The sequence below is a fragment of the Delphinus delphis genome, chromosome 19 (assembly GCF_949987515.2).
Source record: "Delphinus delphis chromosome 19, mDelDel1.2, whole genome shotgun sequence".
Taxonomy (NCBI): Eukaryota; Metazoa; Chordata; class Mammalia; order Artiodactyla; family Delphinidae; genus Delphinus; species Delphinus delphis.
This window is the reverse complement of record NC_082701.1, coordinates 51,482,025-51,495,575: the sequence shown is the minus strand read 5'-3', so window position 1 is coordinate 51,495,575 and position 13,551 is coordinate 51,482,025. Positions and strand designations below refer to the sequence as shown.

Genomic DNA, 13,551 nt, shown 5'->3' with positions numbered 1-13,551 from the left:
AGGAATAAAGAGGTAGACATAGAGACTGGACTTGAGGACATGGGGTAGGAGGGGGAAGCTGGGGCGAAATGAGAGTAGCATCAACGTATATACACTACCGAATGTAAAATAGCTGGCTGGTGGGAAGCAGCAGCATAGCACAGGGAGATCGGCTCAGTGATATGCGATGACCTAGAGGGGTGGGATAGGGAGGGTGGGAGGGAGGCTCAAGAGGGAGGGGATATGGGGACGTGTGTATGCATATGGCTGATTCGCTTTGTTGTGCAACAGAAACTAACACAGTATTGCGAAGCAATTATACTCCAATAAATATCTATTAAAAAATTTTTAAAAAGCTTTCATTTATTGGATACTTCATCTGGGACAGGTCCTGTGATAAGTGCTTTACACACATCCATTTACAACAACCCTATGAAGTAGCTATTAGTGTTCCCGCTTTACAGCTGAGAACACCATGTCTCAGAGAAGTTAAGCAACTTGTCCAGAATCACACAGCTAGTGTGACAAAGTCTATATTCATAGAACCTCAGAAGGTAAAAGAGAACTTAGAAAGCTACCTGAGATGAGGAATGCCAATGAGGAAACCAGAGAGGTTGAGCAACCTGCCCAAGGACACACAGTTTAATGACAGACTCAGGGAAAAAATTCAGGTCTTCAACTCTCAGACCAGTTTGTTCTTTCAGGTTTTCTCTCTCTTAAGCTATTATTTCTTGGATGATTTTTTTCAGATGCCTGCCTGGTCAGCTTCTTTTTTCTCATTATTGCATACATCTCTCCTCCCTGGTGCTTTTGCCCCTCATCATTTTCTCTCTAATTGAAAGCTGTGGAGGAATCTAATGAGAATCCCAGAGTGACCCTTCTCCATCTCTCCCTCTGACCCACAGAAAAAAAAAGTGCTAGAAAAATCTCCCTGAGTCTGTATAATTTGGAATGAGTAATAATTTAACCAGAAAAGGATTAATGTTTACCTTCATCCTTTCCCCCAAAAAAAGAAATTGCTAAGCAGATACACAGTGGAAAACAAGATTATATGGGGACATGACCAAAAGAGGAAATTGTTAATGCAAATTTTAACCCAGTAAGACCCTAAATGTCCATCAAAGGGAATTGACTGAATCAATGATCATATATCCACACAATGGAATACCAGGTAGCCACGAATAATGTAATAGAACACTGTGTAATAATATGAGAACAAATTATGATTAGTAAGTCGAAAGCATGAATACAAAATAAAATGACTCCACTTTTATAAGTATATACCCACAGGAAAAAAAGACTGGAAGGATATATTTATAACTGGTGGCTATCTCTAGGCGATTTATATTTTCTTTTTTGTGTTTATCTGTATTTTCCAAATTTCCTACAGTGAACACAGATTACTTTTATAATCCAAGGGAGAAAAAAATTCATCAAATTCTTGACATAGTCATTAAGAACTGCTGTTTTCTGAAGCCTATGCTCTGAGATCACATATACAAGAAAATAAGGGATCGACCACAAACCTCTTTCCTGAGCTGGCCATATGTTAACAATTTAACAATTATCCTACTCCAGTAGAAAGATGAGCAATGAACATAAATAAGTGGTTCACTGAAGAAATACGAATAATAAAAATAAAATTTAAAAAAATAAAACAAATGATAATACCCAGTTCTGGCAATAGTGTGAGGAAGCCAACACTCTCAGACAACACTGGTCCAAGTGAAAATGCTACGGCTATAGCAGTTACCACAATGGATTGAATACAAGTATCTCCACTTCCTCCTGAAACATCACAAAAAAGACAGGACAAATTTTTTTTTTTTTTTTTTTTCCTGCGGTACGCGGGCCTCTCCTGTTGCGGAGCACAGGCTCCGGACACACAGGCTCAGCGGCCATGGCTCGCGGGCCCAGCTGCTCCGCGGCATGTGGGATTTTCCCGGACCGGGGCACGAACCTGTGTCGCCTGCATCGGCAGGCGGACTCTCAACCACTGCGCCACCAGGGAAGCCCAGGACAAATTTTAAAAGGTAGAAACCCATCAGGACAGAGTACGGGAGAGCAGACGTCAACAGACTTGGAAGACAGCAAGCAGAATGGTGAATGGCAGCTGATGGACTGCATCAGAGAAGGCTGGAAACTGAATGCCAACCAGAAGCAAGCAGGGTGTGCCTCTGAACCGCAGAAAGGCCCAGGAATTGGAAGTACCAGCTATGTCAGAAGACGGGGTGGGGTGGAGCCAAAAACAGGAATGCTGTTGAAAGCACAGTGTGTTTACAAAGCACTCAGACTTCACAGCCCAGGTAACTGACCAGCCAAGGCATTTAGCTCTCCCTCTGCCCAGCAGGAGGAGAAGGCTTCTCCTCTGGAGAAACTAAACCAGAGAAGCTCCAGAACTAGGGACACTGGGCACACCAGAGGGCAAGGCTGTCACTACACTAGAAAGGGAAGTGGGATAAAGGGAGGGAGGATTCTTCAAAGGCTTCATATCAAACGATGAGACCCCCAAATTCCCTCCCCTACTGACCCTCCAAGAATGCTGGCAGCCTGGATTCTACCCTCCAGGCAGGAGATCAGAGAGTCTTTCTCAACAGAACGAGATGGCTTGGGACTTCCCTGGTGGCGCAGTGGTTAAGAATCTGCCTGCTAACGCAGGTGACACGGGTTCGAGCCATGGTCTGGGAAGATCCCACATGCCACGGAGCAACTAAGCCCGTGCTCCGCAACTAGTGAGCCTGCGCGCTAGAGCCTGCAAGCCACAACTACTGAAGCCTGCGCGCCTAGAGCCCGTGCTCCGCAACAAGAGAAGCCACAGCAAAGAGAAGCCCGCGCACCGCAACGAAGAGTAGCCCCCACTCGCCGCAACTAGAGAAAGCCCGTGCAGCAACGAAGACCCAACGCAGCCAAAAATAAACAAATAAATAAATTTATTTTTAAAAACAAAGAAAATGAAATAAAAGTAACCTCTAACCCTGAGAATGCCGTCTTATAGTTTACAAAACACTTTCACAATCATTGTCCTGCTCAAGCATCACAAACATCCCACAAAGCAGAGACATTTTACAACTGTGTCGACCAGAAAACAGGTTCACAGGAAAGTGACTTGCCCATAAATAAGGCAAGAAGCCAAGACTTAATCACAAGCCCCAACTTGGTCAGCCTGGCAAAATTGCAAGCAGCACACCGGCTGCGTCTCAGTCAACCTCAGATAAACCTGTCTGAACCCAAGGAGGTCTCTCTGCAACCCAGAAAAATGCTACCTGGGCAGCTCAGGTAATATACAACCAAATCAAGGTGATGGGATTTCAGGAAACCACCAAAGCCAACCCCTGGTATCACCCCCAAACACAGAGACACAGCCAACTTCACAAACTGACCTCAGCCTCTGACAGTCCCCTGACCACATGGACAGAGAGGGTCCACCAGGAGCCCCCCACCCCAACTCTGGCGTGTTGCCAGCTGGCCCTCACCTGGCCCAGACCTTGTCCAAGCTGACCCCCCAACTCCCCACCATCCCAACGTACCTGGTCCCGTGTCCCAGCCCTCTCTGATGAGATCAACAGCAGCACAAAGCAGCCGGAGCTGAAGCCGCTGAAACAAAATAGAAATCAACAGGAAGTGTGAGAATCACCTTCTGACAAAAGAGGCACAAGGACAGGAAGTGGGTTCAGGCCAGGAAGGCTGGGGCCGGCCTTCTAGAAGTGAGGCAACCCTGCCAGCCTCATCGCTCAGCTGTTGTTGAACAAGACTTCAGGGCTGGGGAAGGGAAAAAAACAAATTCAAGCCCTAACTCTTTAGCCGGAACTTCAAGCTTCCCCATGTCCACTATATGCATGTATGTCTCCGGTCCTGTATTTGAGGGGAAAGGCGAGGGGAAGAAGAGATGCACAGAGCCTGGCACAGCACACATGTGGTACTTAAAAGAAAGAACTTGAAGTCAGATAGCCTCCACTTACCACTTTTAGCGGCGAGACCTTGAACGGGTTGCCGTGCGTCCCCGCATTTTCCCAAAATGAAATGCCGTACTGACCTCACACTATTGTTTGGGCTTAAATGAGATAACGTGTGTAATTGGCTTCATATACATCCAATTAGTCCCTTTAGTGGGTTGTGGCATCCCCCCTCCTTTCTGCCTCTCCAAATCTGACCCACTCCTTTAGTCTTTATCAGGTCAGACCATCCTGGTCTGAAGAGTCACCCCAAACACCTCTCACCTCCACAGCGGCTGCAGGTCCCGTGTGTCATTAAGTCCCACCACGTAGGACAAGCACCATTGCTAAGAACTGCTACTGAGGCCCTTCACTGATCATTCCTTCCCACGGTGATGTTTACCTCCCCAAGGTCACCCAGAGAGGGAAAGGGCTGCATGGCTTTGTCTCTGTATCCCCAGGAACATCCAGCAGAGCACTGGAAGTTAGTCCATAAATGTTCATGGACCTTTAAGATGCTATGGGGCTTTCAGACTGACTGCGGGCAGCTGGGGAGCATGCCGACCCGCCCTGGAGGAGGCTTATGCGGGATTTCAAGTGATTGCAAGAGGATCCACCTGTGGGTGTCAGTGGCACACCATCTGAAAACAACATCATGCACTGGAATGCAGTTATATTTGGACCAGAAGGGACATCCTTTGAAGATGGTACTTTTAAACCAGTAACAGAATTTTCTGAAGAGTATCCAAATATACTGCCAGCTGTCAGGTTTTTATCCAAAATGCTTCATCCGAATGTGTATGCTGATGGTAGCACATGTTTAGATATCCTTCAGGATCAGTGGAGTCCAATATATGAAGTAGCTTCTCTCTTAACATCAATTCAGTCCCTGCTGGATGAACCGAATCCAAATAGTCCAGCCAATAGGCAGGCAGCACAGCTTTATCAGGAAAACAAACGAGGAGATGAGAAAAGGGTTTCGGCCATTATTGAACAAAGCTGGAATGATTCACAATACACAACTGGTCTGTTCATCTTTTTCATCATTGTTGTGTGTAATTTACCTCGCAGTAGAAAGGCTAACAAATTTTAAGTGCCTCAGGTTTTAAGGATTCTACAGGAAAAAAAAGTCCTTCAGTTTAGAATCTACAAAAGCTAGTGTATCTTGATTAATGTACTTTTTATTGCATGGTGTGAACTAAGTTGTTGCTTACATGAAGGTGTAATATATCCTGCTTGTATTTTCTCCAAGTGTATAATGTTAGTGTGGAGTTTTCATGACACAATCTGCACATTTTGTAAATCTGTACTTTTTTCAAATATTGAATGCCTTATTTTTGAATTCTTTAGACATTTTTAATTGGAGGAAAGCACTTAAAGTTTTTTATATATGAACATTACACGTAAAGCTGTTAAAATACATAACTTCAGGGCAAAAAAAAGATGCTATGGGGCTTCCCAGGTGGCACAGTGGTTAAGAATCCGCCTGCCAATGCAGGTGACCTGGCTTCAAGCCCTGGTCCGGGAAGATCCCACATGCTGTGTAGCAACTAAGCCCTTGCACCACAACTACTGAGCCCACATGCCACGACTACTGAAGCTAACGAGGCTGGAGCCTGTGGTCCGCAACAAGAGAGGCCACTGCAATGAGAAGCCCATGCACCACAACGAAGAGTAGCCTCCGCTCGCTGCAACTAGATAAAGATGCGCACAGCAACGAAGACCCAATGCAGCCAAAAATAAATAAATAAATTTATAAAAAGAAAAAAAGATGCTATGGAAACACCGCCCTATTTAAAGCGTTTTGGTAAACTCCGGCATCTGGGCTGAGGTCGCCATAGCAATGGTTTTGCAGGCTGTAGCAGAGCCTTGCAGGAGGGCAGGACCAGGGCGATCCCTGGCTCCTCTTAGCTCTTCTCACAACCCCTAAAGCCCCTAAAGATGTGAAATGGGGGAGTGTGATGAAAGCTGCAGTTCAAGCTGCCTGGAACTACTGCTTCCCATCCCGCCCCCATCTCCCGAAGGAAGCCCGCGTAGCCTGCAGCCTACTTAAATCTCCCTCAAAAGCAGCCTTACGTTTACAACCTGATCAGGAGACCTGCTCTCCTCCTGGCTCTCTGTCCTCAGCCAGATGACAAAAAGGTCCCCTTTCTTTCAGATGACAGATATCTTGATAGCTAAGATGGCACCTTCTTAAGGATTGCCCCTCACCTCTTGCTCCCTCCAAGGTACCACCCCACCAGGGCTGCCCGTCTCCATACTTCTCATAGTGTAACCCCAAGCCTTGTTGAGGCTTACTAGGCGCCAGGCACTGTGGTGTTTTACATACAATATCCTGCTTTAACCTTCAAATAACTCTCTAAGTAAAGGCCGTCACCATTCCCATTTTACAGATGAGGAAACTGAGACCCCAAGAGGTCACGCAGCTGGCCCAACTTTGACTTGTAGACATTTCAGATTTTACTCCAGGGATTTTACTCCAGGAAGCTGCAAACTCTCCCACCTCCCACATCACAGAGAAAGGACCTTAGAGTCAGCATGTTCTAAGTTTCGGAACTACTGAGTGTGAGTCATCACCAGGGAGCTAGTTAGAAACGCAGAACCTCAGGCCCCACCCCAGTCCGATTGAATTAGAATTTGCATTTTCACAAGAGAACCAGGTGATCGGTTTGCTCATCAAGGTTTGAGCCACTGAACTGAAGAGATGATGGAATTCAGGCGCCCACAGGCAAAGCAAGCATAGAAAAAGAACCCCACGGGGTTGGGCTTCTCTGGTGGCGCGGTGGTTGAGAGTCCGCCTGACAATGCAGGGGACACGGGTTCGTGTCCTGGTCCGGGAAGATCCCACATGCCGCGGAGCGGCTGGGCCCGTGAGCCATGGCCGCTGAGCTTGCGCGTCCGGAGCTTGTGCTCCGCAACGGGAGAGGCCACGACAATGAGAGGCCCGCGTACCTCAAAAAAAAAAAAAAAGAACCCCACAGGGCTCTAGATGTTGGGGATTTTGCCTCTAGAGCACGGCTCCCCAACCCCCAGGCCGTGGACGGTACCGGGCCGCACAGCCGGAGGTGAGCAGTGAGCGGCGGGCTCGCCCGCGAAGCTTCATCTGCTGCTCCTCATGGCTCCCCGTGGCTCGCATTACCGCCTGAACCACGCCCCTACCCCCGTCCGTGGAAAAATTGTCTTCCACAGAAACCCATCCCCGGTGCCAAAAAGGTTGGGGACCGCTGCTCTAGATCACAGAGCCAAAAATTAGGGGTCCGAAGCTCCCGGGGCCTCAGTTTCCACTTTCTAGGTGCTCAAGCAAAATCTCAACTCTGGAACTCTGGAGAGCAATCGGACGGCTTTAGAGCGCCACCTGCTGGTCATGATTAGCTATGCATCACACGTCTCTGCTCCTGGCATCCCCTCCCACAGCGGCAGCTACCTGTGTGCGGCGGCTGAGCCTTCTCTTGGGGATTTTTGTAGTTTTTCCCAGCCCGGTTTATTTCTCTTCCTTCTTTAGACTTCAACATTCACCATTCGTTATTCCTATCACTGGTTCAGATAACTCCATACTCTCTAAATGACAAGAATGCAGCACCTCAGGTTTGCTTGCTCCCTTGACCTCAGTTCAGTTCAATTGATTAGGGGTGTAAAGCCTAAGACCTGACCATTTCTCTTTTCACTAACATCAAAGCAAGTGGTGAAACCACGCCCTTAGTGTTACAACCTAGGCATAAAGATTTAAAACTGATCCCTATAAGAAAGTATTTGCAACATTCACATGGACATATTTCTACTTATCTATATTTAAATCCATCTAAAATCAATAGCAGAAGGAAAGCATTCGAATAGTATACAGGGCAAAAGATACAGGTAAGCGCATAGCAGAAGAAATATAATTAGTCAAAGACATTTTTAAGAAATGTCCCTATTTTAAACCTTGCTTACCTTCTTTTTTTTTTTTTTTTTTTTTTGCGGTACGCGGGCCTCTCACTGTTGTGGCCTCTCCCGTTGCAGACGCGCAGGCTCAGCGGCCATGGCTCACCGGCCCAGCCGCTCCACGGCATGTGGGATCTTCCCGGACCGGGGAACAAACCCGTGTCCCCTGCATCGGCAGGCGGACTCTCAACCACTGCACCACCAGGGAAGCCCTTTCACTATTATTTTAATGGTTATCAAGCAATCCCACTCCCCAGCTAATGCAAGAATCTTAGATTGATTTAACTCCATATATCCTCCTCCTGCTTTTTGGCTATTATTGTCAAGTATTTTAATTTTTCATGCATTTTTAACCTTAAGATATTATCAATATTATTATTCTATACAGTCAATATTCATGTATTTTTCCCACACATTTCCCTCTTGTCATTCATTCATTCCTGCATGTCTTTGCTTCCATTGGGGTCACTTTCATTCTGCCTAAAGAATGTTCTTTAGTAGTACTTTTAGTTCAGCTCTCTTGGCAATGAAGTCTCTGTTTTCGTTTGTAAACCTCTTTGTTCCAACTTCTTTTTTTTTTAATTAATTAAGGTCTTTTATTTATTTATTTATTTATTTTGGCTGCTTTGGGTCTTTGTTGCTGTACACGGGCTTTCTCTAGTTGCAGCAAGCAGGGGCCACTCTTCAATGTGGTTCGTGGGCTTCTCATTGCCGTGGCTTCTCATTGTGGACGACAGGCTCTAGGCACATGGGCTTCAGTAGTTGTGGCTCACGGGCTCTAGAGTGCAGGCTCAGTAGTTGTGGTGCATGGGCTTAGTTGCTCAGCAGCATGTGGGGTCTTCCCGGACCAGGGCTCAAACCCGTGTCCCCTGCATTGGCAGGTGGATTCTTAACCACTGTGCCACCAGGGAAGCCCTCAGTCAATTTTTTAAAATAATCTTTGACTTTGGTTTTCAGAAGTTTTACTAGTTTGCCCAGGTAGGGATTTTTTGTGTTTATTTTGCTTCAGATTTGTAGTTTCTTGAATCTGTGTTTTAATGTCTTTCACTAATACTGTAAAATTTGTAATCAGTAACTCTTCACCTATTGCTTCAGAACGACTCACTCACTCTCCCTGAATCCAATTAAATGTATTTAGACCTTTACATCATATTCCATACTCTCTTATGCTCTTTTCTGTATTTTCCATCTTTTTTATCCCACTTCCATGCTTCAGACTGAATATTTTCTACCCACTTGTCTTTCAGTTTACTAATCCTGTCTTCTGTTATATCTAACCGACTGTTGGGAATTCCCTGGCAGTCGGTCCAGTGGTTAGGACTCATCACTTTCACTGCTGTGGCCTGGGTTCAGTCCCTGGTCAGGGAACTAAGATCCCACAAGCCTCCCAGTGTGGCCCCAAAACAAACAAGCAAACAAACAAAAAACTGCTGTTAAACCCAACTATAGAGTTTTTTTGTTTTGGTTTGGGTTTTTTTTTTTCTGTTTTTAAGTAATTGTATTTTTCAATTCTAGAGTTTCCACTTGGTTCTTTTAAAAATATTGTTTCTAGTTCTCCATCTACTTTCTTGAATGTATTAGAGTCCATGTACAATAATACCAATATCTTTTTCTCCTTCAGGTCTACTATTTATTTTTTTCTCTTGGTTTTTGTTCATTTGGTCTTGTCTCTTAGTATATATGTTAACTTTTGTTAAATGTTGGATGCTGTGTAGAATGAAAAACCATAGAGGCTCTGGATTATGTTATTTCTCCAGAAGAGATGGAAATTTCTGGGGTTTTTCTTTTGTTTTGGGGGGTGGTTTTGTTGTTGTTGTTGTTTGTGGGGTTTTTTTTGTTGTTGTTTCCAGGCAGTTAGAGTAGGGTTAAATCATTTAATACAATCAGGAACTGAGATGTTCCTGGCTTTGTATGGGCTGGTATGTTTCTGGATTGCCCTTGCTCCTAGATCATAGCCCTTCAGGGGTCTCAGCTGAAACCCTAAAGTGTTTCTCAGGTCCCTCTTTCTTGTCAGCTCCTGAACTCCTGAGCCTTGTGATAATGCCAAAACTTTAGGCCACCATTTTCTGCTCAGCCTCAATGCCTCCCAAGCAAATCAGCAAATTACTGTAAGGAATTTCCTTAAGGAAAGCAGTGGAGATGATCTCCCTCACTTCAAAGGGTTTTCCTTCTGTACAGGATCCTGGTTACTTAAGTTCTGCCCACTTTGGCTACTCTTAAAGCCTTAAAACAGCTGTGAGTGTGGGGGGGGGTGAGGGGGAATCTAATTTTTACATTGTTTTCTAAAGGAATCCTAGCCTGATACAAGCCACTCTGTCATGACCAGAAGCAAAACTCAACTAATGTACATTTTTTAAAAAGATAATTCTGGGGACTTCCCTGGTGGCGCAGGGGTTAACAATCTGCCTGCTAACGCAGGGGACACGGGTTCGATCCCTGGTCCAGGAAGATCCCACATGCTGCGAAGTAACTAGGCCCATGTGCCACAACTGCTGAGCTTGCGCTCTAGAACCCACAAGGCACAACTACTGAGCCCACGCACCACAACTACTGAAGTCACAGGCCTAGAGCCCATGCTCCGCAGCAAGAGAAGCCACCACAATGAGAAACCCACACAACGCAACGGAGAGCAGCCACCACTCGCCGCAGCTAGAGAAAGCCCATGCGCAGCAACGAAGACCCAACACAGCCAAAAATAAATAAATAAAATGAATAAATTTTTTTAAAAAATGAGAGTGTATGGGAGTACCCTGGTAGTCCAATGGTTAGGACTCTGAGCTTCCCTTCCACTGCAGGGGGCACAGATTCAATCCCTGGTGGGGGAGCTGGGATACGCAAGCTGCAGGGTGTGGCCAAAAAATAATAATAATAAAATAAATAAAAATAAAAATGAGGGTGTAAAAGAAAATTTATTGGGGATCACAAGATAACAATTGAAAAAAATCAGATCCTGAAAGTATTTATTCAGTGTGATCCCACTTATTTTTAAATCATCACATATTATAATTATATATTATATAATATATAATTATCTTTAGCATTATATATATATATATATACATATATAATAATATATAGAGGGGCTGGAAGAATAAACACCAAAATAGTTATAATAGTTATGTGTGGAGGTGGTATAGAGCTTATGATTTTCCTTTTCACGTGTGCTTGTATGAAATTTCCACTTTTTTTCAACGAATTTTTCATTTCGTTTTCACGAATGCTATTTTTATAATCAGAAAAAATACAAAAAATTTTTTTCACTCCTGACTCTGTCCCTGACCCTGGTCTTACCTGTCTCAAGCATTGAGGCCTCTCAGCTGTCAGGGAGGCTTTCAGTTCTGGGATGAAGAGTGAAGACTCAGAAAATCCTCCAACAAAGACTGATTTCAAGCAGTCTTTCTTCTGCAGCTGCCACCACCCCCAGGAAGTGGGGAGAGGTTTCCCTTCCACATACCGCCCAGCGAGCAAATCTCTGGGCTTCCCCGCTCTTTAGCTTCCCTTCCCCCACCTGTCTCAGAGCATCTCGGCCCCCTGCAGTTGGCGATTTGGGGTCTGTGTGTTTTACGACGGTGGGAGGGCGTGGGGCGGGGCGCACGCAGACCAGGTGAGTTGCAGGACGCAGCCCACGGCGGCTCGTGCGCGGCTGCGGCGTGACTCAGCCTTCCTGCTCTCCCAGTACCCCACCCCTGCTGCCCTCTGTCTCCTCCCGCAGCCCTCACCCTCGGGTGACCGTCCGTCCTTGCCAGTTTCATTCGCAAGTCCAAGCTATTTTTCTCCTTTTCTCAGGATTCCTTCGGTTGACCCCACTCTGTGGCTTCCCGTCCAATGGGCTCTCAAGCATTGAAAGCCAGCCTCGGGCTCAGCCTTGAAAAATCCTGAAGTGGCCTCTTTCGGCTCTGAGATCCCCAGCCGCTGTGGCTCCGGACCTTGGGGGTCATCATCCCCCAATCGTACGTCTCAGATCAGCGTGCGCCAAGGCCCGTGCGCGCCACGACTTCCGGTGGTACACAAGAGAAACTTTTTTTTTTTTTACTTAACAGTATGTATTCATTTTGCTGTTTATTAAGAATATAATTAGGGGCTTCCCTGGTGGCGCAGTTGTTGAGAGTCCGCCTGCCGATGCAGGGGACACGGGTTCGTGCCCCGGTCCGGGAGGATCCCACATGCCGCAGAGCGGCTGGGCCCGTGAGCCATGGCCGCCGAGCCTGCGCGTCTGGAGCCTGTGCTCCGCAACAGGAGAGGCCACAACAGTGAGAGGCCCGCATACAGCCAAAAAAAAAAAGAATATAATTAGAGCATCAGACCTGTGATTTCACAGAATGGATGCTCAGAATGAGAGAGGGTAGGTTTTTGTTGCTGTTGTTTAAAGAAAAATCAAGTAAACAAGCGTACTTAGATGTGGCAAAAATTACCATGACAAACCACTAAATTAAGATTTCCCCGGGGCGATGCCTCCTTTAAAAGCCCCAGATTCCGTCACAAGTCCCTCCCTCTTCCCCGGCCCATCTTCCCTCCTCTCCCCAGACTCACCTCCTGGAGAACCTGTCCAAGATCATGCTTTTTCTAAAACAACACTGGTGTACAGTGGCTGAGTAAGGCTCTACCCCGGTGGTGGGCGCATCCTCCTGTCTCCAGCCAGACCTGAGGTTTTCAGTCCACTATGACTTTGAGGGGGGAATCTTGGTATGGATTCCAAAGGCGTCTAGAATAGAAAGGAGAATGACTTTGGGAGAATGCATTGTCCAAACTTCTCTTGTGCGCCACCCCTCCACACACGCACACCCCATACACGTGAGCTAGGCTTCAGAGGTCACCTTTATTAATTTAACAAACATTGATAGGGACTTCCCTGGCGGTCCAGTGGTTAGGACCCCGAGCTTTCACTGAGGAGAGCCTGGGTTCAATCCCTGGTCGGGGAGCTAAGATCCTGCGTGCTGCCTGATGCGGCCCAAAGGAAAAAAACAAAACAAACAAACAAAAAAAACCACATTGATTTATTGAGCACTATTGATAGACACCAGGCCCACAAAAATGGACAGAGATGAGTTAGGATCCCCTCCTACAAGGTCTTAAAAGTTAAAGATGCCAGAGGGGAGGTGATGAGGTAGAAAGGCATTCCAGCCAGGAAAAAAAAAATTTTTTAAAGGCATTAAAAAAAAAAATCACAGAGCCCCAGAAGCCTGAGGCCTTCAAGGTATCTAAACTAAAAGCCAGCACTTTGGCCACTCTGTGTGGCATGAGACAGCCAAGGGCAAGAGGATGTCCAGAGACAGTCTGGGAAAGGCAGTGAGGCCCTCATGTGCCGGCTGAGGGGGTGGGCTTTGTACTGAGGGCAGTGGGGAGCCATGGAAGTCTTCAGAGGGAGGAGAGGGATGCAGGGTAACATCTGTGAAGATGCTCTTTGGCTGCTGTGTGCTGGGCTGCAGGTTGGACTGAGGGGGCTGAGGGCCAAGGGGGGCGAGTTGGGAATGAGAGCAGCCCTTGTCTGCCTACCAAGCCAGGTGCCCTGGCAGGGCCTGTGTTCTGTTCAAAGGCCCCAGGTCTCCCCTGTGCTACCAGCAGCCCCAGGCTATGTAATAATGGGGAGAGAGCCCAGGGGACAAAGGGAACAGGTAAGACAGAGTGAGATTTTTCAGGGGTGTGAATGAACTGAAATCCCAAAACAGCCTCTGAGCTGGCTGGAACCAAGCAGGGCCCCTGCAACTGGATGCAGGGGTGG

At 46.6% G+C, this 13,551-nt stretch overlaps 1 pseudogene; it reads left to right on the top strand.

Moving 5' to 3' along the window:
• The first annotated feature begins 4,489 nt into the window (after positions 1-4,489).
• LOC132414266 (ubiquitin-conjugating enzyme E2 B pseudogene) lies at positions 4,490-11,561 on the top strand (annotated as a pseudogene).
• The last annotated feature ends 1,990 nt before the right edge of the window (positions 11,562-13,551 follow it).